At 35.3% G+C, this 25817-nt stretch overlaps 1 protein-coding gene across 1 annotated transcript in view; it reads right to left on the bottom strand.

Annotated features, from left to right (window-relative positions):
- The window catches only part of Tenm1 (teneurin transmembrane protein 1), a 784432-nt gene that overhangs the window by 304783 nt on the left and 453832 nt on the right, over nucleotides 1–25817 (bottom strand). The gene's annotated exons all lie outside the window — the stretch shown is intronic.

Raw genomic sequence — 25817 nt, 5'->3', positions numbered from 1 at the left:
GTCCCTTCCTCAATCCCTCCTTTCCTTGCTTTCTTGCTTACTAGTAAATGGTCCAGTTCCATAGTTGATATTCACTATTCTTTTCTCATTCCTTAATCATGATTCTGAAGAGCTGACTGTGTTTTGCCATCAGATTTTGATAATTAGGACATCCTAGATACCAGTGTTTGGCCTTTTCCTCACTACCAAACTTTAAAAACAAGACTTTCAGCAGATATTAATTAATCTTTTAATTTAAAATATCAAACATATGGCTCACTTGAAGCAAGCTATCCCATTCATTCACCAACAACCTTGTACAGTTCACATTTGAACATATCCATTTTTATCTGTTCAGCTCACCTCTTCAATTCTCTAGCTACTAGCTCGTGCTAGTTTTTGAAAGTTGTTGTACAATAAAAAATTCTCAAAATATTTCAGATTCCAACATTATTATTATATAGAGTTGATATTTTATAGGTTGTTTTCAATATAAAAATTATATGTGAAAACATTCACTGTTAACATATACCATTGCTGGAATTTGACAAATGCCATTACTTGAGCAAAACAAACCTCTATCCAAATGTAGAACAGTCCCATAACTCTAGGAATGCCCTCATTTTTTTCTTAGCAAATTTCTACCTTGATTCCCAGAGACAAACTCAACTCTGCACTTTCTCACCATACATTTATTATGCCTGCTGTGGAACTTTATACATGTGGAGCAATGGTGTTATTATATTATATACCTACAGAGTGATCACATATTCCTCATTACTATTATAACTGGACCTTTCATAAATAGTGATACACTCATAAGTAAGGACTTGAGACAAACATATATATTTTGACCCTGTACTTTCCTACCCTTGCGAGGTGCTAAGTGCCATGTGTTCTACTACATACTCATTAATGCATTCATTCTTTCCTTGTGTGGAACAGGCTATGCTATTTTCCTCACTGGGCTTTTAAGAATGGGAAGGCAAAAATAGGTGTAAAATGTTGTGCAAATTCACCCTGTAAGCATGTGACAGAGCTAGAATCAGCATACAGGTCATCCAGGTTTTAATGTCCTGAATCTTAACCACTCTACTGTGCCCTCTATGGCAGTAAAATGCACTGCTAAACAAAGCACATTCTAGTGTTACATTTTAATGCACAGTATAAAACCTCTCAGTAAGTGAAAAGTCAACATCACCTTGCAACATATGCCCAAATGTAAAAGATTTATTTCTAGCTTCCACATTTAAAGGAAAAGAGGCATATACATTTAAAGAAAAAAGTCCCAACAACTCTAATGTGCCAGGTGATGAAAAACGCTGACAATAGAGAATTTTGCTTGAGTATCATGGAGGTTAACTGTTTTCTAAAGGGCTAAGTTACTGAATGAAATTGAGATCCCTGCACCTTTCTAGAGGGCAATTGAACATTATATACTAAAATGTTTTAAATATACATATTATTTACATAACAATTATGCTTTTAGGAGTTGTCTTCAAGAAATGATGCCTATGACACTTTAAGAAGTCACTTATTACAATGATATCTATAATAGCTAAAATAACTTATACATATCCCTAATACTTGATATTTCATTAAGTGATTTTAAAAACTCATGATACATAATCATTGCAAATTGAGCTGTAAACATTAGGAAAAGCATTCACACATAGTACTAAGGAAAAGAAATCAGGCCTCAAGAGGGGCAATAGGATATACTTTTTTAAAGGAGAAAAAAGCATAACATTCATGAATAAAATGGTAATTTGTGTGAAGTTTAGAATGTAGGGATATTTTATTAATGAAAAATGTTCTTGATCTAATATCAGTTTTATTACTAGGATTAGAAGATTTGTATCTGGTGAATTTACTAATCTTTCTATCTAGAGGGTCAGATACCAACTCAGTTTCAATAAATGTATTATTGTGATCTTCATGTGCTTTTGAGGTTGGTACTATTATCCTACTTTCTAGATGACAAAATGAAGATACAGAGAATTTTGGTAAAATTTGATAACTGATAATTTTTCTATTACTAACAAGAGACAACATTTGAGTGTTGAGTTGTACCATTCATGGTTCTACTTCATAAAGTATTACATTACTTTGTACTTATAACAAGCTTATTATAATATCTATATGTCTCTTTTTATAGATGAGAACAGGAAACAAAGAGATGCAAAAACTGGTCCATGGTCCCATTACTAATAATTGGTGATGCAAAATTTCCAAACTCCAATATATTGGCTCCAGAGCCGTTTCTATCAGACCATACACATACTAGGCTTATGTAGCTACTAAAAACATTAAGATTTTATAATTAGTCTGTTAAAGTTCAGAAGAAGCACATTTTGTGCTGAACTTGGCATGGAGACATTTTTCTAAGCTTTTTATACTGTTTCCTTTTTGACTTAATGAAAAGAATGAGAATGACACCTACAGAATCACAAAGTTTGAAGAAACTTTCTTATAATTCTAGCAGCCCAATGCCCTCATTTTCAATGAGAGTAGCTTCAACCTAAAGAATGATAGTGGTTTACTTAAGTAATAGCTAGTTAGTATTATAGATAAAGCTGGTATCGGACATATTTTTTATTTAATATATTTCCATGGTATGATATTATCTGTAACCCTAATCTTCACTAGATAAGCATCATGTTCTAATAACTTATGCTAACTGACTCAAAATTAACAAATACTATCTGTTCAAACCATATTGCAAAATGTATGTGTATTCTATCGTATGTCTTTGTGCTGACTTGTTCTTTTGTTAACTTGGCACAAGCTGACGTCATCTGGTTGAGGAATTGCCTCTATCACACTGCCTGTAAACAAGTCTATGGGGATAGTTTCTTGATTGATGTGGAAGTGCCTAGTCCACTATCGGATGTACCATCTGTGGGCAGGGGGTCCTAGATGGTATAAAAAAGCACAATGAGCATGCCAAGTGTATCAAGTAGTAAACTCTTTTCCTCCATGGTTTCTGCTTAAGTTTTTCACTTAGGCCCCTAACTTGAGCTTCCTCAGTGATAAAAGTGTATGGTGAAAGTTGCATTTGATCATGATATCTTACCACAAAAACAGAAACCCTAAATAAGAAAGAAATTAGACCAGGTTGTGGGATATTGTTGTGACAGATTCTGGACGTGTGTTTTGAGGAGGATTGTGGTAGCATTTGAACTTTAGGGTGGAAAAGACATTGGATGCTTACAGCTCAGTGGGCTCTTCTGTGGGGTCCTGGAAGGTAAGAACATTGAGCAGCACAGATAATAGAGGTCTGCCTTGTGAGATTTCAGAGGAAAAAAAACTCTGTTTGGACCTTTCATGTGCGTTTTGAATTAATACTCTTTGATTCTGGTCTTCTGGAGCTGTGATTAGCAAGAGACTAGTACCACTACAATGAAATCTTTGTTTTGTCGGGATAATAGATGCTTCTCAGCTGGGGCACAAGAATCTACTGTGATTATGCAGAGACCAGCACATTTCTCTGGGAAGTGTTTCCCCATGGTGAACAAACAGAAGCTGTGATGTAGAGGTGGCTGTACTCTGTGCCAGGAACTAAACTTGGTATTTTGTAAGTTTCCCAGGTCTTACTGGTTTTAGAGGAATGAGAGGTTTCTGGAGAGCAGCTGAGGTTTGGTACTATGAGAAACCATTTGAGGTTGGATATTGCTCTACATGCTGTGAATAGGTTTTATTACTATTGGTTAATAAAGAAGCTGATTTGGCCAATAGCTAGTCAGAATAGATCCAGGCAGAATATCCAAGCAAAGATACTGGGAAGAAGAAGGCAGAGTCTGGGAGATGCCAGAAGCTGCCAGGGAAACAAGATGTGAGGTAGCAATCTACGAGCCTCATGGTAAAAATACAGAATAATAGAAATGGGATAATTTCCTGGGTGGTGGTGATGCATACTTTTAATCCCAGCACTTGGGAGGCAGAGACAGGTGGATCTTTGTGATTTTGAGGCACAACTGGTCTACAGAGCGAGTTTCAGGACACACTCCAAAGCTATAGAGAAACCCTGTCTCTAAAAACCAAAAAGGGTTAATTTAAGTTGTAAGAGATAGTTAATAGTAGGCCTGAGCTGATATGTCAAATGGTTTGTTAATTAATATTAAGCCTTGGAGTGGTTATTCGGGAACTGGCAGATGAGACAGAAACCTTCAGTTGCAGCCATTGGTGAAGGTAAAGTCTCAGTTTTCGTGAAGATTCCAGCATATTAGAGATGCCAATACCATGTTGGAGTACCAAGAACAGCAGCAGCCATGGAATGGATCTAGCTTGAACTTTAGATAAGCTGTGTGCGCTACCAACCACAGAGTAGAGAAATGAATTCCTTTGATGCCCAGAAGATCAGTAGTTGCAAATAGCTGACACTGAGCTTTGAACTTTTGGACTTTGGTTTTGTTTTGATTTAATTGTAACTGTGGCCTGACTAACTTCTTTGAGCAAGAAACTCTGTAACTTGTTGATTTTACAAGAGCTCAGTTGAGAGACTGAACTTGTAGAGAAACTTGGGAATTTTAGAGAGACTGGAATTTTAAGAGAATTTGGATACATACATATATATATATATATATATATATATATATATACATATAATTTTCTTTTGGTTTTTAAAGTCAGGGTTTTTCTATGTAGCTTTGGAGCCTGTCCTGGTACTTGCTCTGTAGCTTAGACTGGTCTGGAACTCAAGAGATATGCCTACTTCTGCCTCCTAAGTGCTGGCATTAATGCTATGTGCCACCACCACCTGGTGACTTTGGATATTTTAAAGAGACTGTATTTTTAGTATTTGAATTTTTAAAGACTGTGGGGCTTTGGAATATTTATATTGTCATATTGATATTAATATGAGATCTTAGAAATGGATAAGAAAAGAAAGGCTATGAATTAATAAGTGATACATTTGTGTGTCACGTTGACAAGGGGTCAATTGTGCTGGTGCCTTTTTATGTCAACATGATACAAGGTAGAGTTTTCTGAGAAGGAAGCGCAATTGAGAAAATGCCTACATAAGACTGTCCTGTAGGCAAGATTGTATAGCAATTTCTAAATCAGTGACTGATATGGGAGTGCCCAAGCCATTTTGGAATGTGACACCCCTTGGTCGGTGATCCTGGAAGGTAAAAGAAAGCAGAGTGAGCAAGCTATGGTGAGCAGCCAGTAAGCAGCATTCCTCTCTACTTCTGTTTCAGTTCTAGCCCTAAATTCCTTCAACGATGAACTATGAGGTGCAAGTATAAGATGAAACAAACCTTTTTCTCTTCAAGTTGCTTCTTGGTCATAGTAATTTAGTATAGCAACGGAAACCTTAAGTAAGACACCGAGGATCTGAATTCTGGTATTTATACTTGCATGACAAGTACTTGTATCCACAGCACCATCTTTTGAGCCTTCTTTTTTTTGAATTTTTTAAATTAATATGAATATTTTAAAAAATGATTCATTTTAAAGACCTACCACAGTTTGTACTCTTTCCCTCTCTTCCCCCCTCTCCCCTCCCTCCAATCTACCCCTATACACTCCTCAGAAATAGTAAGGCCTCCCATGGGGTGTCAACAAAGCCTTCTTTAGTAAGCCATATGCTCTTATAGCAACTTTTAAAGTCTGTTAAACTGTTTTGAATGAATGGATAAGCATCACAGGACAAACAACTCTTTAGTAGATGAAATGATTGTTATTTTTCTAAAAGATACCTAAATTATCCCAAAATGGAAGAATGGAGACATGGTATATATTAACAGTGGGAGAAAATATATTTCATTGTATAAGTGACCCATAGCGTTGTGTTCATTTCATGTAACTGTGCTTTCTCTTTTAGGTTTTTAAATAACCTGTGTTTTAAAAGGGCAGATCTCTTCTTTATTGCCTGGCGAGTTCTCCTAGCCAGAGTTTTCCTCATTGGCCATTGAATTTACTAATGAGCAAGAAATGGAGCAGTTCACAGGCAACAGAGTGGTGTAGCCTTCTTAGCCTCCCACCCTTGCCCTATGATTATTTTTGAGGTGACAAAATGTCACAGACATAGTATTAATCCTATACAGTCTCACAGTGATATGTTTCTATGGGATAAAGGGGAAACCTAGGAGACTGGACTCTTTTACCTAATGTTTGAAGATAAAAATTCTTCAATCTTTTGCATATTTATGAAGAAGAACAATTGGATTTTCAAGACAATGTGAGTGGCCCTGTATGCTGGGTATTGATTTGGTTTGGTATATCATTAAGAGGTAGAAGAAAGACAGAGAATTGTTGGCTATTATGATGGCAATTACAAGCAATAATCAATATCCCTGAGCACTGTAATTTTATCTGATGTACACCAAAGGATTTCCAACTGCAGTTTCATAAGTAAAATATTACAGATTAATGAATAAATTCAACAGTCACAGCAGAGCAGCATTTAAACTAATTCATGTTTGAGTGGAATCCAAATCATAGTCTTCAGTGATAATAGATAATAAAATAAGTTCATATACTAAGGTTCTTGTTTTCTTATTAACAAGCCCACACTAAGAGTCTATGCTGAACGCGATCTATACTTTGATGTGCATCCTGAGAAACAGCGATATAAATGCTATGTATTGTCATAAGCTTTGCAGGTCATTGTGGAAAGTGAAACCAGAGCCTAATGTGTTTTCATAGTCCTTGAAAAAAGTAGGAGCATAAAGACAAATGCATAGTGCTAGACTTCAGCTATGTGCTCATAAAATCAGATCATCTGTCTAAGCACATTGCCTTTTCCCTCAGGACCCGAGGATATACTAAAATGTTGTTATCAATTTCATACAATTGGGTTTTTTTTCTACAGAGCAAATGATGAAAATGCAGTTCAAGAGTTTATGTGTAGGTAGTGGCTCTTTTTGCATCTGTTTTAATATTCAAGTTCAATTTTTAAAAAAGGGAAAGTAAGATATTACCAAAGGAAATGGGCACATAAGGATATTATAAAAAAAAATCTTCAAGACTGATGAGACCCAGTGGTGGTAAATGGGAGTATAATAAATGCTCCTGTAAGGATTTTAAAATCATCTATAAAAGGGGGAAATGTATTCTCTCTTTTAAGCCCCTATACTACATAATTCTGAATGTATCTGTTAGTATTAAATAATATGATTTAATATGGCAGTTAAAATTCTACAGGAAACAGACAGAAATCTACAGCTTTTTCACAACAGATACATAAATAACCAATAGTTTTTTTCTTTTACATCTTGTAAACATTCTTATGAGACACATCTCATCCTGTATTACTATAGCTATAAGCATTTGGATCATTTTTTTTTCCAAGAGAGAGTGGTTCAACTTGCTTCTACTGGAACCGAGGTTGAATTTCTTCAAAGAAAAGATTATGGGTAGGGCAAAATTACATTTGTATTGGGTAATGAAACTTAATTACTTATTTTGAAAGTTACTAAATGTAGTTTGGTGATAAAAATCTAAATAATGTATTTTAAATTATGTAGTGCAGTAGTGTTAAGTACTTTGTGAGAAGTTTCTAGAGTTACTTTTCTATCACCAAGGCCAGCTGACCTAGGTCTGAAAAAGCATGGGATAAACCCGGACTAGCTGAACATAGAGGACAATGAGGAATACTGAGATCTCAAGAACAATCGCAGTGGGTTTTTTTGATCCTACTGCACGTACTGGCTTTGTGGGAGCCTAGGCAGCTTGGATGCTCACTTTACGAGACCTGGATAGAGGTGGGCAGTCCTTGGGCTTCCCACAGGTCAGGGAACCCTGATTGCTCTTCGAGCAGATGAGGGAGGGGGACTTGATCGGGGGAGGGGGAGGGAAATGGGAAGCGGTTGCGGGGAGGAGGCAGAAATCCTTAATAAATAAATAAATTAAAAAAAAAGAAAATTTGAACCACTATGTGCTCATTAAACAACTCTGCCTTTCCCCCAACCACTCACCATTCCACTGTTTGTTTCTATAATTTTGACTCCTTTCCATATGAGGGAACATATTATCTTAATTTTCATGTGTGGCTCATTTCACTTAACATGATGTCATCAAGATTCATCCGTGTTGCAGTATGTTACAGCATTTTCTCTCTTTTTAAGACCAAATAATATTCCATTGTGTGTAAAACTCACATTTGATTTATTGGTTCACTCCCTTATCAATACGTAGGGTATGTCTATTACTTGGTTATTGGGATGAATGCTTCTGTGAATATATGAAAAGAAATATCTCTATAAGGTCTTATTTTAATTGACTTGGATGCATACTCCAAAGAAGCATTATGGGATCATATGGTAGTTACATTTTTATTTTTCTAAGAAACATCTGTGTCATTTTCTCATAAAACCTTGTGTGATTAAGTCTCTCCAGCAGGGCACAAAGGTTTCTTCACATTTTCTCCTCTTCAATGTTTAGTATTTCTTTGGTTTATTTTTATGTTTTATATTTATTTATTTTATTTTATGCATGTCTATGTTCTGCTATGTGTGTGTACATGTACCATGAATATGTCGGGTGCTTGAAAAGGTCAAAAGAGTGCTTCCCACCTCCTAGAACTGGAGTTACAGGTGGTTGTCAGCTTCCCGATATGGGTGCTATGAACTGAACCCAGTAGTCTGGAAGAACGCAAGTGCTCTTAATTACTGAGCTATTTTTCCAGCCCTTGGACTTCAGTTGTGATAATAGTCTTACTAATATGTTTTTACGTGCATTTCTTTGATGTTATATTGCATATTTTCCATATGTATTTTGGGCTTCTGTTGCTTTAATTTGAAGATATAGGTATTCATAGATATTCAAATCCACATATAAAAATAAGAGAAAACATCATTTTGAATCAGCCCATTTTCTTCTTTGATGAGACTATCTCAAAAAGTCTGTGGGAAAGTGTGTCAGTATGAATACTCTGTTTTCCATTAGTTACCCTTTGCAAAGACTCCAATTTAGAATAATACCATTAAAATGTAATAATAAAACTTATATAAATTTTCTTAAGCTTATCAGTATTATGAATTTGAAAATTAAGCAGGGTAAATAATTTTATCCCTCTACTAATAGCTACATAAAGGAGGATTTAATTTTTGTTTCTTATTCTTACTTCCAAATATTCAGACAACCTCTACCAACATGTCCTGTAAGCCTCACCTACCAAATATTGATAAAACAGCTATACTGTATCATTCATAATTTTAACAGTTCTTATCAATGTTTCTGCATGCCTATAGAAGTCATAATTTTTTAAAGCTTAAACCTTATCTCAGTAATTTATCCTCAAGTGGGACTATTCTATGATCTCCATTAGTACTGTATTTTTTTTCAAATGAGTTGATCTGTAACAAGAAATATCTGTCATGCCTTTTAATATTTCTCTAGATTACATAAATATCTGAACACAGGAAACATATCTCAGTTTTTAGGTCTCTTATTTCAGAGGTAAACAAGAAAATATACACACATTAGTTTATATATTTTTTCTTCTTTTACAATGTTTTATTGTTCTTCCCAGAAATTACAAGGAATCTTCAACCATAATACTCCAAAATTATTGCTGTTTAAGCAAGACTTGAACAAGGACAGCAACAAAAGACAAGCTAGAGTAGAGTGGGATATCTCACAGGGTCCAATTTCTGAACAAAGGACTACAGACAAGCAAGGAAGGCTGAGAAAAAAAAAAAAAGAAATAACCTTCCGGGTGTGGGAAGGTTCTCAGCCTTCCTTGCTTGTCTGTAGTCCTTTGTTCAGAGATTGGACCCTGTGAGATATCCCACTCTACTCTAGCTTGTCTATTGTTGCTGTTCTTGTTCAAGTCTTGCTTAAACAGCAAAAATTTTGAAGTATTATGGTTGAAGATTCCTTGTAAGACAATGGGGAGGTTCTATCGGGAACTCACCAGGGCCAGCTGGCCTAGGTCTGAAAAAGCATGGGATAAACCCAGACTAGCTGAACATAGCGGACAATGAGGAATACTGAGATCTCAAGAACAATCGCAGTGGGTTTTTTGATCCTACTGCACGTACTGGCTTTGTGGGAGCCTAGGCAGTTTGGATGCTCACCTTACAAGACCTGGATAGAGGTGGGCAGTCCTTGGGCTTCCCACAGGTCAGGGAACCCTGATTGCTCTTCGAGCAGATGAGGGAGGGGGACTTGATCGGGGGAGGGGGAGGGAAATGGGAAGCGGTTGCGGGGAGGAGGCAGAAATCCTTAATAAATAAATAAATTAAAAAAAAGAAATAACCTTCCCCATGGATTCGTCCATTAATTGGTTATTTAATACCAACTGGTCAGCCCTAAATTCATACATATACAAGCAGCACAAATGGACGGAGCAGGTTGTATTTATATAGTGAGGCACACACACACACATATACACAGACACACAAATGAAGCAATAACAGTAATAATTAAAAAGAGATTGTTAATTGAAGAGATAATGTGGGCACAAGGAGAAGACTGGAGGAAGAAAAGGGTGGGGGCAATGATGTAATTATATTTTAACTTAAAATATAAAAAATTAAAATAATTCTCTTGATTTGCTGTGTAGAATGACGCTGAAGGATTCTAAGATTAATGTAAGCACTGTGTTTGGGTTTATCAGATTAAAATGATAATTAAATGTCTGAATTCTTTTCAAGTAATATAAACCCAGCAGATAATGCAAAATGAATTCACAATCTGTTGAAATGTCTCAATAGGTAAAGTAGAGGACCACCTATTGCACGATGTCCTCTGTCCTTCACATGTGTGCTGTGGCAGGTACATGCATGTGAACACACACACATGCACACACAATGCAGAGATATTAAATAAATAAGTAAATGTAATAAAAAGTTCATTCATATTTGAACTCTTGTGGAAGACTTTTGTAATTGAAGGATTACACTAAATAAAAATATGCTAATAATTTTTAAATAGTCACTGTTAATAATGATAGTAAGACAAAGGCATTTGGCAAAAATTTTAATACATGATAAAATATTCTGGTATTTTACTTGAATGTTTTTCTCACTACATTCTCATGATATCCCAGTAATATATAAGAAAACTACATTTTGTAGATGAGGTAATTAAAGATCAGATATTAACTTTGTAAATTTCCCAAGATCACACAACTGGTAAGTGATTGACTTGCAAATTAACTTCAGTTTGGTTGACTACTAGAACATAACCTACCTGCCAGTAGGTATGTCTTTGTTTTACATTGGGATCTATTTCTAGTTTCTGAAAACATAACAAAAATGGGTGTTCAATGTTTTAAATTTCATGCATGAATAATGAAACTCAGTCACTGTTTAACTCATACTGCTGCTCTTTGAGAATTGTTTATTCTGCTCTTATTCACCTTTCCTTCACTACTCCCTTACCCCACCCTGTTCCCTACTCATCCAATCTATTGGTCTCATGCTTTGGGTTGTGTGGCCTTCTTCTGAAGCAAGGTCAAAATACCAGGAGTTATATTCTCTTATTAGTATTTTTATTGAAAATAGATTTTTTCATATGATACATTCTGATCATAGGTTTCTCCTCCCTCATTTCCTCTCAGATTCAACCCCACTTCCTCACCACCCAAATTCTTACCCTTTCTTTATTTCTCTTATTAGAAAACAGAGGTAACTGAACAAATAAACAAGCAAAAAAAACCAAGAATAGGATAAAAGAAACAGAAAAACGAGAGCCAAAAGCACAAGAAACACACACACACATCATAAAAACACAAAATTGGAAAATATAACATGTAAATAAAAGACACGCAAGCTTAAAAAATGCCCAAAGCACTATGCGACAAGAATCTTCCAAATATACCACTGAATTTGTTTTATGTTGCCCATTTAATCTTTAGCATAGGGCATGCCTTAAGTGTGGTTTGTATATCCAGTGATACTGCATTGGAGAAAACTGATTTTTCCTTTCTGAGCAGCTGTCAATTGGAGATAGTTTCTGGTTTGGGGATGTTCACTTCCCCTGACATCACTGGGAACCCATCTGGTTTTGGTCTGGGGAGGTTAGCACACTGCCACAGTAACTGTGAGTTCATATATGTGTTAGTCCTGTTGTGTCTAGAAGGCCTTATTTTCTTGGTGTCTTTCATCCCCACTGGCTCTTGTACTTCTTCTGCCTCTTTTTGATAAATTTCCTGAGATCTGGGGGTGGGGGAGGATTTGATGGCTACATCCCATTTAGGACTGAGTGTACCAAGGGCTCTCACTCTCCATACATTGTCCAGGTATGGGTCTATGAATTATTCTCATCTACTCCAGGAGGAATCTTCTATCATGATGGCTGAGCAAGACAGTGATCATATTAACTGCCTCTCCTCTCCCAAGAAGCTATCAGTTGTCAATATCTCCTTAACTAAGAGTGGCATTTTGTGCCTACCTCCCCTCTACATTTTGTCCATCAGTGAGTTTGTACAGGTCTTGTGAATGCCATTAAATTACCGTCATTTCATATGTGCAGCTTCCCTGCAATGTGCGGAAAACATTGTATCCTTGAAGTTACCCAACACCTCTTGTTCTTACAATCATTCCACTTCCTCTCCTGCAATAATATTTGAGCTTTGAGAGGACAGAGTGTGTTAGAAATGCCTCATTTAGGGCTGAGCATTCTAGATTATTGTTCCTTGCACCTTGACCAGTTGTGGGTGTCTGGGTTAACTGCAATCTACTTTAAAAAGAATGTGGTTTATCAGTGCCAGAAAACAGTGGTTAGATTTGTAATAGGCCCTAGGAGACAATGTACTACCACTATTACTCTGCTAAATGGTCATAATTTAAAACTGTCTCCTAATGCCTTATTATTATACCCATAGATTAGTGCATCTCTCAAGCATTGTCAGGCAATGCAATCTTAATTCATGTGGTCATCTGTTATTTCTTGGTTCAAAGACAAATGTTTATAATGTAAAGTGGTCAGCTGAATGTTTTAATAGAGATATTTCTGTCAAATCAAAATTAAAGGAAGGAGAAAATTATAGTAAGAAGGTGTTTCATATTGAAAACTATTAGAAAAGTAAAGCTATTGTTTAGCTTGTGGGAGATATTAGGGAATTGTGAAGTAACAATGTATCATACTCCTCCACATAAATCAAACATTTCTGATACAGGATACTTAGAGGTAAAACAGGATTGTGGTGCTGGTATAGATTGGAACAGAGAACAAAAACAGTGTGAATTCTATAACATTTGATCAAGTTGCGTTAATAGATCCTCAAATACATTAAATAAGTGTGTACTAACTTGATAATAATGATATTTTCCAAGTAAGCATCTCATTCTTTCTTTATGTTATACATATATTTCTATATCTAATTGTATATCTAATTTTAATTTAAAACTTGATATTAAAGGGATGGAAAAATTGTATAGTAGTTAAGGGTACTTGTTCATGCAGAAAACTGGGCTTTCTTTCCCAGTACCTACATGGTGAATCATAACTCATTAACTCAAGTTCCAGGGGACCCAACGCCATCTTCAGAACTCTGTGGGCACAGCCAAGCATGTGGTGAACATACATGCATGTAGGCAGAACAGTCATTCAATACATATAAAACAAAATATATTAAAAGCTATAAGAGATGAAAGGTAAATATGAAATTAATATTTTCTATTAATACAAATGTTGGATTAGAAGGCTCAGGTCAATACATAAAACTGTTTTAGATAAGTAAGCTTAGTATATTTTAATTAACTTTATATTTTATAGTAATTTGGGTCTTGAGACATGATTTAGAGGATATAATCTTCAAATTTGATAAAAATTAGAAAGTTATTGGTAAGCAAGTTTATAATTTATACATTTCTCTCATGGGGAAATAATTAAAGACTATTCAGTGGTTTTCAGTAGCTCATTCCCTTTCAGGGAATGCTTGAAATAAGAACAGAATATGTAGCCATGGAAAACTCTGTGAGTATAGCTTTCCCATTAAATCAGATGCCACGGTTTCTGAAAATTGAAAAAAAAAATTCTATTTTATAAGTAAGCTTTTGCATTCCTATTCACAAAAGGTAAGGAAATTAGCTTCTAACTTCCATAATTAGAACAACCTGCCAAGTTTACAGACTTGTCTTCCCTTGTTGCTTGGGCTTTTATTTATTTACTTATTTGTTTATATATTTATCGTGTTGTTAAAGGAAGGGTTGGTAAGCAGTATTATATACATTTATCACCTTTTTATTCATTTTCATTTTCTGCAAACATGTATTTTTCTCATTTATGTTATGAGCTGCTCGACACAATATACTTTTCTGTATCATTTATTTTTATTGAATTGCAATCTACATTAGCAAAGGCATCTTATTGTAAAGAAACAATGTTTCCAATTAATTCCAAAAGAATACAAGAAATGCAGAGCCTAAAATTTTCTCATTAAACATTTCAGGTTGAGAATCTAGATCATTATTCTAATGCAAATTTTAGGGGATATTGATTACCTTCTGCCACTACAAACAAAATAGCACTGCATATCATCTTTTGTTTTTGAAAGTCTTATTCATATGTGTATTTTAAAGGTGAAGATTATTTTTATAACACTACAAAAGGATACTTGCATTAGTCCACTACCCTATCCAACATAACATATTTCTAGATAAAAGCTCCCAATAGATCTTAGCATCCTATGAAATATCAACTTCAAAATCAAAGTGGTACCCTGTGGCAGAGACTGTATGCCCCTTAAGCAACATCCTTCCACTTTTCCTCTGCACTCAGATACACTCTATATACCATGTGTTAGGTCACTTAAATGTTGTCATGTAGCTGAGTTCTGGTTAATGAAATATTCAGTGCAAAAAAAGTTACATTTAATACATTTAATATTTAAGATTTGGTTCCTAGAAATTTACTATCTTTGATCATCAATGCCCGTGCTTATTCACTGGCTGTAAAAGAACATAATCAATAACTGGAATGGATCTAATAATTTATTTTATGGAATATTATAGAATCACAGAAAGTATAAAGAATTAGCAATTGCATAAGCATATCAAGAATGCTGATCATCTCTCATCTGCTAACGGTAGCCATATCTACATTTTCCCATCAAAACCCTGTATTCATAATGGCTGGTATCTATAGTAAGTTGAACCAGAATCAGATAATACAACCTCAGAGGCAATCTTACTTTATTTCTCTAAAACACACAGAAAAATAATTAAAAGCCAGCAAATCCAATATATAAGGTTATGCTGAGCCAATTAAAGTGCCACATATAATGGAGAAAAAAAAGAAGGAAATCTCATGTAGAATAAAATTTGAAATGAAAGTATATGTGCAGAGATGCAGTAGTTATGCAGCCAAACAAAGAGAATGATGTGGAGTTTTATCTTTCATTAGGATTGTTTATACACATTTTATTTGCTTCATTGTGAAATAATAGTATCTTAAAAATATTCTTTAATGTTCACTTAGCTTTAAATAATTTTTATTCTTAGTTGCCATAAAATATGAAGATAACAGTAATTTTTATGTTGGAAAAATATAGAGAGAATATTGTATATATATATATTAATTCACACACACATACAGAATATGTATGTAAATATAGTAATATATGGGACATGGGACTTGTAGTATATATACAAATCTACATATATGATCCTACCTCATTTGTCAACCAAACCACACATAGCCTCATATTTTCACTCCAAAGATATCTGATTCAGATGTCAGCATGGAAATCTTTATAGTAATTTTCTTCTGGTGATTGAATTTGTCATCAATTTTCTTCATGGTCATCTGTGTTCTTTGTATTTTTAAAATGAAGGTGTGCTACTTTTATATGACCCTTCATGGTCTGTCTTTTGTGAACTTGTCAGCTTTACCACTGCTATTGTCCCCAATGCCCTCTATGTTTCTGGACCTTCTATACTGAATGCATTTTATCAAATATGTCATTTTTTCAGGCTTGTGAATCTTTTTAATCATTTTAGCAAAGAAAAATATCAGAAGAGCTTACAATTCCTAAAAGTGGTATAGGGCTTATGTAAGGCAAAAGAGAAAGATCAAAGAGTAAATATGGGGAGAATGAAGTACAGGTGAAAAAGAAAGGAAATCTTGTCTATAAGTAGGTGGTGGATGGGTGGACCATGATAGAGAGACAGACAGATGGATGGGCAGACACACAGACAGATAAATTGATGGATAGACAGACGGATAGATAGATAGATAGATAGATAGATAGATAGATAGATAGATAGATAGATAGATAGATAGATAGATGGTGTAGGAGGTTCTTCTGTCTATGTGTTGCTTTCATTTGGTTTAATAAAGAAACTGTCTTGGCCTTTTGATAGGGTAGCACTTAGGTAAGTGGAGTAGACAGAACTGAATCCTGGAAAGAAGGACAGATAGAGAGCTGCCATGGAGCTGCCAGGTCAGACACTCTGAATCTTTCCTGGTAAGCCACAATCTTGTGGCGTTACACAGATTGGTAGAAATGGGTTGAATCAAGATGTAAGAGTTAGCCAATAAGTGGCTAGAACTAATGGGCCAGGCAGTAATTTAATTAATACAATTTCTATGTGGTTATTTCGGAGGTTAAGCTAGCCAGGCAGTGGGACATAGCCTGCTCCCCCTACAACAGATAGATAGATAGATAGATAGATAGATAGATAGATAGATAGATAGATGAGAGAGAGAAAGAGAGAGAGAGAGAGAGAGAGAGAGAGAGAGAGAGAGAGATACATTTGCAAATAGGGTTGTGTAATTTGTTTGGTGCTTTAGCACTCAGGCCTCATTTGTTATATATCTAATGAAAGAAGTCAGCAACAATACTCAATAATCTTCCTTCTTCTGCATTCCCAGAGTACAGACCAATTAGACTACCAAATGTGCACATATCCAATGCATCAAAATATACTTCTTTTACTTAAGACTCTCACAAAGAAATGAGAGTCGTGACAAGCTAATTGGAGATAAAATTCTATAAGGAGTTGTCATTGTATTAAAAGGAAACCTTGGGGGAGGTTCAGGGCTAAATGGATGTGGTTAGATGGTTTCCAATGTGAGTCACACTATAGATTAGAGACTAAATCCTACAACATTAGCCTTGCAAAAAGAGAAAAGAGGGAAGAATCTGAAGAGAGCTTGTGTATAGAGTGCACAGATTATCTGACTCAAACTACTGACAAAAGGATGGGGAAAATGATGGAACAGTATTTCTTGAGTGAGGTTGGAAGTGTTTTCAACTGTGGAATAATTTGGTGATAGGAAAGACCATATGGAGACATTTTATGTTGTCATAATTTGGGGGGGGGGTGTTTCTTGTTACTGACATGCAGTGGGAGAGGCTATTAAATATCCTAATCTGGGCAGTTGTCTCTTCATGATGTACACACCAATTAATTGCTCACCTTGAAATGTCAATGATATTGTTGAGATAACATGCTCTAAAACTATTCATTTGATTGGGACATACAGTTTGAATTATCACTAACTTTATGAGAGGAGATTGGGTACTCTTGAAAAATTTTCAGGGAAATGTCAAGCATTCATGATTTTATCTTGCCCGCCAATCTCACAGTTTATTACAGCTTGAGGCTATTTTCACATGCTATTGCTTCATTATCTAAGCAAATGTCTCTAATTTTAGGGCCAGAGAGCATATACAAGCTTATACAACTCATTCATATTTACCTTAAATATTTATCCTTGCTGACCAAACAAGGAAATTTTTGTAAGATATGGAAAGTAAAAGACATTTGCTACTTCATTTTTTTTAAAAAATTGCTTTTCAAATTGTAGCTTTCATGAGCTTGTCACAAAGCACAAATCCAAATCTTTGACTGCTGATTAAAACATGTAGAATAAACAATAATCACATCAATTGAAACAACATTAACTTCCCTCACAATTTGAAAACCCCAGAAACAGTCAAATGGGGAATCTTTGCTGTGATTTAAAGCTCAATAAGTCCAATTCCCCTAGAGCACAGGAGAATTTTTGAAAAATCATGCCTTTCCTCTGCAATTGTCCGTCCTTGCTATGTGGATTTTAGAACGTAAAAAGAAACATTTGTTCAAATTAACCACTCCAGTGCAGCACAGGGACACAAATGAGAGAAGGTCAACTTCAAGAGTACAGTGACTCCATGAACGGTTATGACCTATATGATTAACAGAATGAAAAGCCTGTATTTTCTCTATGCATCCTTGTCAAAACTTGGAAAAAACTCCCACCAAAGATTGATAAGATACAGCATAAAAATGGCTGGTTGGGACCTGAATCTGACTTTGACAGCGTGAAATACTATTCTATTTACTTTACAACTAGAAAATTAAAGTATGAGGAAAGACGTTGAAATGCTACTTTTTTCAATTCATGGTGACCCTGGGCGATATGAGATTCAATCAGCCTAAAATAGAAACAGAGCCACGTGGTGGTGACTCACACCTTTAATTCCAGCACTAGGGAGGTGGAGCCAGGAAATGATATGGCTGGGCAGAGAGAGGAATATAAGTCAAGAGACAGGGGCTCAGGATTCAGTCTAAGGTTTTGTAGAGATGGCATTTAGTCTGAGGACTTGTAGGGACAGGATTGCTCATGTAGTCTGAGGATTTGGTAGAGGTTAAGAAGTAGTGGATTGGGATAAAGGAAGGTTGGATAGGGGGGAAGGGAAGCATATATCTTAATTAAGGGAGCCATCTTAGGGTTGGCAAGAGACTTGGACCTAGAGGGGCTCCCAGGTGCCCAGGGCGATGTCCCCAGTTAGTTCCTGGGGCAGCTGAGGATAGGGAACCTGAAATGACCCTATCCTGTAGCCATACTGATGAATATCTTGCATATCACCATAGAACCTTCATCTGGCAATGGATGGAGATAGAGACAGAGACCCACACTGGAGCACTGGACTGAGCTCCCAAGGTCCCAATGAGAAACAGAAGGAGGGAGAACATGGGCAAAGAAGTCAGGACCACAAGGGGTGCATCCACCCACTGAGACAGTAGGGCTGATCTATTGGGAGCTCACCAAGGCCAGCTGGACTGTGACTGAAAAGGCATGGGATAAAACCGGACTCTCTGAATATGGCGGACAATGAGGGCTGCTGAGAAGCCAAGGACGATGGCACTGGGTTTTGATTCTACTTCATGTTCTGGCTTTGTGGGAGACTAGCCAGTTTGGATGTTCACCTTCCTAGACCAGGATGGAGGGGGGAGGACTTTGGACTTTCCACAGGGCAGGGAACCCTGACTGCTCTTCAGACTGGAGAGGGAGGGGGAGAGGAGTGGGAGGAGGGGAGAGGAGTGGGAGGAGGGGGAGGGAAATGGGAGGCTGGGAGGAGGCGGAATTTTTTTTTCAATAAAAAAAAAAGTAGTGGCTGGCTGCTTTGCTTCTCAGATCCTTTTCAGTTTTCACCCTTTAGTATCTGCTCTAAGTTTTTATTACTAAAACCAATGGGAATTTGTTCTACACTAATTAAGCTTCTAAATACAGGCCTATGTGAGACAAAATTTCTATATAAAGTTGTTTTAAATCCTATGTCCATGAAAAGTTTTGCATTTTAAAACACAGACACACACAGATATACACACAAACAGAGATGCAGAGACAGACAGAGACAGAGAGATACACAAAGAATATTTTAAATTTATCTAACAAAGTTTTACTGATCATTCATGTATCGGTGAGATCATCTTTTAAGCTAGCTTTACAATGACCTAGGACTGCTTATTTAAGTATACTTGTTGCCATCACCACTCCTGCCTGACAGATAGGGACATGTAGCATCTTTATAATTTCCTCTTACGTATTAGATATTCTGAAGGTATCTCAGTAATCATACTTAAATTTATTTCTCATATGTGGGAATCTCGCATAGAATTACCAAGCTTGCAATTACTTATAATTCAACTTAAATTATCAGAAAGCTTAAATTATCAGAATTCTTTCAGTGGAGAAGCAAGTCCCTGGAAGATAAGCCACAGAATGACAGAAATTGCAAACCTAAATGATCTTAAATATTTAGCCTCATTCCCTCATTTGACAGTTGGAGAAAATGAAGTTGTGCTGAAGAAAGAGATGTCATCAATGTCATATATTTATTTAGTGGCAGAGCTGGAATTGGGTTCAAGATTTCTAACTCTGAATCTTGTGCTTCTTCAGTACTCACAGGAGACCATTAAAATTCGCAACTAATATCCATGAGCCACTAGATATTTTATCCACTCTACAATATCTTTTCTGTTTAGAGCACTATATAATAGAAACTCATGTCTAAACTGACAATCGTGAGATCCCTGTGAAAGATTAAATTATTATCATTTGGATTAAAAGGAAAGTGGATTTATATTTAAGAATGGTTTTCAACAAGAATGACAATTTTTTGAAAAGTTCTATTTAACCTTAAGCTAATCAGCAAATCCAATTACCCAGAACCCTTCTATTTTCTGAGCATTTAGCTTCATCAAGATTTTATATGAATAGACTAAAATCTAGGTTATGTTTTTAGGAAGGGAAGATTAACTGAACCATAAGACAATTCACCAATAGACAAAAGGAGATAGTTTGAAGCTTTCCACATAGCAGAACCATTGTCATATGCAGAGATTATTGTGCTGGTTCTGTATACTTGAATTCTAGTTCCAATTCTTATTCTGACTGCCATAAGATCGGTTAAGATTTCACCAAGCCCTGTTACTTTCATGTAAATTGAGACTGCTTCTTATCATATTCACCTTCCAGGTTTGTACAGTCTGAGATAACATATTAAGTGAAAGTATTTTCAAGAACCAAAATCTATTGACACATATGTGTATGCATGCCTATAGGTGCACACACGAAACACACACACATTTATACATATATCCAATACATTATCTAAAATCCAAGGTTTTGACTTTGTTAAAAAAAATACTTAGCTGTTGAAAGGTAACCAGGAATGTGTTGCTGCAAAGTTACCTGGTTCTTGACATAATTCACTATAGTAAATGACAAAATTTGAAAGATTGGACTGTCATGTATGAAAGACAATTATTTTAATTGAATTCAGGAGAAACAGAAGATTGTGAATATTTTATGCCAAAAGAAATTAAATTTTCTAAGGAGGCTAATATCATGTTGTAGTTGATAATTCCATAGATGAATCAGAAGCAGCTATAAGTTAGCAGCTGCTTTATCAATGTAAGCCCTGAGGTGTACATATGTCACCATTGAGTACTTCTGTCAGTTATGTGGGACTGCCTAGAGTTCTGTGTATGTATGTCAGATGGAGGAAAGAAATATTACTTATAATCATGACTTGGCAAGGTAGCTACTTGCCTTTGGGAATATATGATTTAAGTTTGACAGCCGACTTTAAGGGTGGGGAGATTATAATACCACCTTCTGCCATGCTACTGACAAAAGCAACATTTTGTAGATGGGCAATGTAGGGAGTCTCAAACTGTGTCATTACCACAATGGACGATCTGGAGGCTCAGAAGCTGAACTGTTGTGTGGGATCACGCTGTTTCCTTTAGCATCACTTGGTCTTAACTGTACTTTTCCATATTCTTACTCTCTGGCCTATATGTTCATTTCTGCCTCTCAATAATATCATTATCTTTACTAGTAAATAACTTATGGAATGTAATTCTCCTTTAGTTCCCTTTTCGATGTACATAAATGATTTACCTTGATTTAGCTTCGTTTCAACATACCATCCTACTTAATTTGTCTGTTGCCTCCATAATCTTATGTCCCTACTACTTCAAAACCAAAATTGTGCTGGTTCATACTCACCATTTTACTAAACTGGCTGCTTAATACTCTTAAGAGTGAGAATCAAAGGTCTCTTCTCATCCATATTTTATTTGACTCATCTCTAGCGTCTGAAAATTATAATTATCTCTGCCTTGAAAAAAATTTCCTTACTCCTTTGTGCTCTTAGATTATTACTTTTCAATAATTTTGTCCTTTTTTGTAGAGTCCTATACCCAGATTCTCATCATTTAGATTTTAATTCTTGGATTAATCTATTTTAAATTATCCAAGACTTCATCGATCATTCACAGAAATTCATAATTAAGCCTATCAGTGAAACTCTTAATTACCCATATCTCTCATGTGTGAGCTCTAGAATCAAACCGTCACCATATTTTGCTTGTTTGCTTTCTGAGACTTTGTTGTTGTTTCTTTGGTTGTTGTTGCTTGGGCTCTTGAAATGAGACAGAGACGTTTTTACTCTATATAGCTCATAGTAACTTGGAACTAACTAATTACATAAAGTTGGCCTCAACACATGGAAATCCTCCATCAATTCCTGAGTTCAGAAATTACAGTATATGCTACAATGCCTAGCCCAGAAATATTTAGGTTTGAACTAGATTCATTACATACTACCTAGTGACCTAGTAGAATATTGTAAAGATTTTCTAACCATTGGTATTAAAACCACAAGTTAAAATAAATATGATAAAATAAGCATTCAGAAAATGATAGAAAAGGTGTTTGAGATATGGCTTAGTGAGAAAAGCAATTGCTATACTAGCCTGTGTATCGTAGTTCAAGACCAAGAACCCGACATAACAATGATGACCATTACAGCAAGTTGGAAGGTGAAGACCAGAAAATCCCTGGAACGTGGAAGGCCAGCTAGCTTGGCATATGCACAAGCAAACAATAAAATAATATGGCTTCAACAAAGGTGGAAAGTGAAGACCCAAACCTGTGATTTATCTCTGACATCCACATGTATGCACAATTAAGTATATACACTTGAATTAGGAATACACATGTACACACAGAGAGACTGAAGATAAGAAAGAGATGGTATAGACCCTTTTCCCTCTCCTTCTAGAACTAGATTAATATTATCAATTATTAATTAAAGAATGAAAAATTCAAAACTATTCTTTAAAAGTATCCTAAAATTTTGAGAATAAAACTGTTTGGTTTCAACCAACATCTCTTCCTTATTTTGGATATATTTTATTGTTTACTTTCACTTGTTCTATTTTTCCATGTACCCTCCAAAAATATGGTGTGTGGATTGAGTCAGGTTCTAACTATGCAATTTTTGGTGGCCTGAAACTTGCTATGTAGACCAGGTTAGCCTTTAGCTCACAGAGATCTACCTGTCTCTGCCCCTCAAGTGCTGGGACTAAAGGTATGTGTCACTACCCCCACAGAATGCTATAAAAACACAGATAAAGAATTTTTACATGAAAGTTGAGGTAAAAACATTGATATGGTCTGAATGTGTTAATCCCTTTATAATTTGTGTTTTGAATTCAAATGTCTAATGTGTTGAGAATAAAGGGTGTGATATTTGGACAATTGTTGGGTCAAGAATAGCATTTGCGTCCTTACAAAAGAGAGTCAGGAGAACCGGATAGCCCACTGCTACCATGAAAGGACATAACAGCATATGCCATCTATGAAGGCCACACCATCACCAGACACCACTTACTTGTGCCTTAATCCTAGATCTCCAAAGCTCCACAATTATGAGTAATGCATTTTGGCTTTTTACAAATTAACCAGTATAAGTGCTTTTCTTAACTGTTTGAAAGAGGCAAGTGTGAACACCAGTAAAGGAAAACAAAGTTAAAATATTTCTTCTTCCAGATCACATCCATTTAGTTCACAAGTCCTGTATTATTATTTGTCTCTCTATGAGAAAAGACTGTATTTTCAACAAGAATATAAGATCATTGAAGGTAGGGTTTTCTTTTATTTTTTTTTCTTTGTTGCCACCAGAGTCACACTAGAATAGTGCTGTAACATGGTAAACAAACAATAATTATCTGATGAAATTGTTGAAAGGCATCTATACTGCATTTAATCCATCATAGTATTTATAATGAACTGTTGTTTTCCATTTAAAGTACTTTTGTTATGCACATTCTTATACCCTCACATCAAAGCGTTTTTTAATAGAATGGGGAAGCAGATGTTACTGTTTATTTGCATATCTGTTTGCCAAAGGGGGCAATTCTTTTTGAGCTTTCTAGCTCTTAAATGAAATATTGAGTATCAAGCTTTTACAGTTCTTGCAGAGATGGTTCAAAGATCTGACGACTAAACCCGATTATATCTTTTGCTCTTAGAGGACAAACACTTTTGTGTTGTGGAATTAATAAAGAACCAGCTGGTTTCTCCCAATGGGTGATGTTGAGTGCAATGTCTTTGATAAATACAGAGACACAAACACATACACTCATGCACACACACACACACACACACACACACACACACACACACACACAGAAAGAGACAAATAAACCTCTGCAGAAAAATGAGTCCAAAGGAAAATTAGTTTCTAGCAATTCAAATATATTTCGTACTTTCAGTAAAATACATCAGACATGTGTCTATTAGCTTGACATGACAATGAAAATATTTATTATGATAATCAATTGAGTTTGGAGTGGAAAATTGTTAAAGGCTATTTCTCTTCTGCTCAAAATCCTGTATTTCTGGGTTAAATATTGAATTTGGTAGGAAAGTATGATGATATATGGTTAAGGAAGGCAAAAAGTCAGAGAGTGACTTCTCTACATTCTAATTTTGGGTTGTTTTGCTCAGATATTACATCAATCAGTTCATTTTCCATTCCCTAAAACACCTGTTTACATTTATACTTGGATTCCCAAATAAATCTCCATATAAAATTGGATTTCTTCTCATCTCAGAAAAAAATTTCCTTTCCTTATAACATATAACAAATTATGTTTACTTATGGTTTTATTTTGAGATGAACCTGAGAATGTTTTATTAAAAAGCATACTTAAAAATACTATCACAAAAATACACACACAAAAAACAATCACAGAAGTGCTACAGATTGTTGTGACAATGAACTCCTGTGTTGTTTTATATTACTAAAGCTTTGTTTCCAACATCTAAAGAACATATTGTGAATACAAAATTATCTTTATTTAAATTTATTCTATATTTATCATTTATTATAGTCTGAAAAGATTGGTTGATTCCTGTTTTTGTGTAGTAAACAGGATTTATAGGTCCTAGATTAGTTCTAAGAAGTATTTTCTTGTCTTAAAATGAATCTTTAAATCTGTGGCTGAAGATAGGTTTGGCTAAACCCAGTGCTGTTCAAGGATTAAAGCATGAGGTATTGCTGAATTTAAGCAGTGAATATGTACATTTCAAGCTTTTTTTCCTTTAGTCATTATTGGAAGAAAAAATTATTCCTGTAAATCTATTTTTCTATTGCAAATATTCTAAGGGGAAACAGCTACTTCTAAATCTTAGGTAGATTTTAGTACTATTGTAAAATACAGAAATATAATTACTGCTAGATAGCTTATTTTTATGAGTTAATATGTAAAAGGTATTATTTCATAGATATTTATAATACTGCCATCACCATTAATGAACATTTCTTTCAAATGTTTCTTATTTCCCCAAGACAGACACTAGGTCTAAAAGTATAGCATGCATCAGTCATACTGATTTCATTTCTCCTTTTAGTCTTTGCCAGTCAGTGTCTTGTGCACCAATTGTTTTTGTTCTTTTAAAAAATAACCCTGTACAGGCTACTTAAGTGTCCTATGGGCCCAAAGCCAATAAAGGCAGTTTGTATCATACCAAGGAACAACCATCTGTCAGCGTATGATAAAAATAAAGGGATAGACTTTTCCACTATCCTTCTGACTCCTTCACATAATTCTGGTTCACTTTTGCTAGCTGATGTGGCCATTCTTTTCTTACATGCACGCTCTCCCTAACATTGGAAAAATTAACAACAAATATCTAAGTAGGAATTATTTTGGTGAATGAACAAAGTTGGTATATATCACAATCATTTGAAATAGATAAATTACATTTCCAAGAACAGGTCAAACAAACTTCAGGGGTCTTGATCTAGTACTTGACTAAATATTCTAGTGAGTAAAAGACTATATACTCCAAGTTAGAAGATTGACTTG

The sequence above is a fragment of the Microtus pennsylvanicus genome, chromosome X (assembly GCF_037038515.1).
Source record: "Microtus pennsylvanicus isolate mMicPen1 chromosome X, mMicPen1.hap1, whole genome shotgun sequence".
In the NCBI taxonomy this organism is placed as follows: Eukaryota; Metazoa; Chordata; class Mammalia; order Rodentia; family Cricetidae; genus Microtus; species Microtus pennsylvanicus.
Note: the sequence above shows the minus strand (reverse complement) of the source record. Positions and strands in the feature narration are given on the sequence as shown.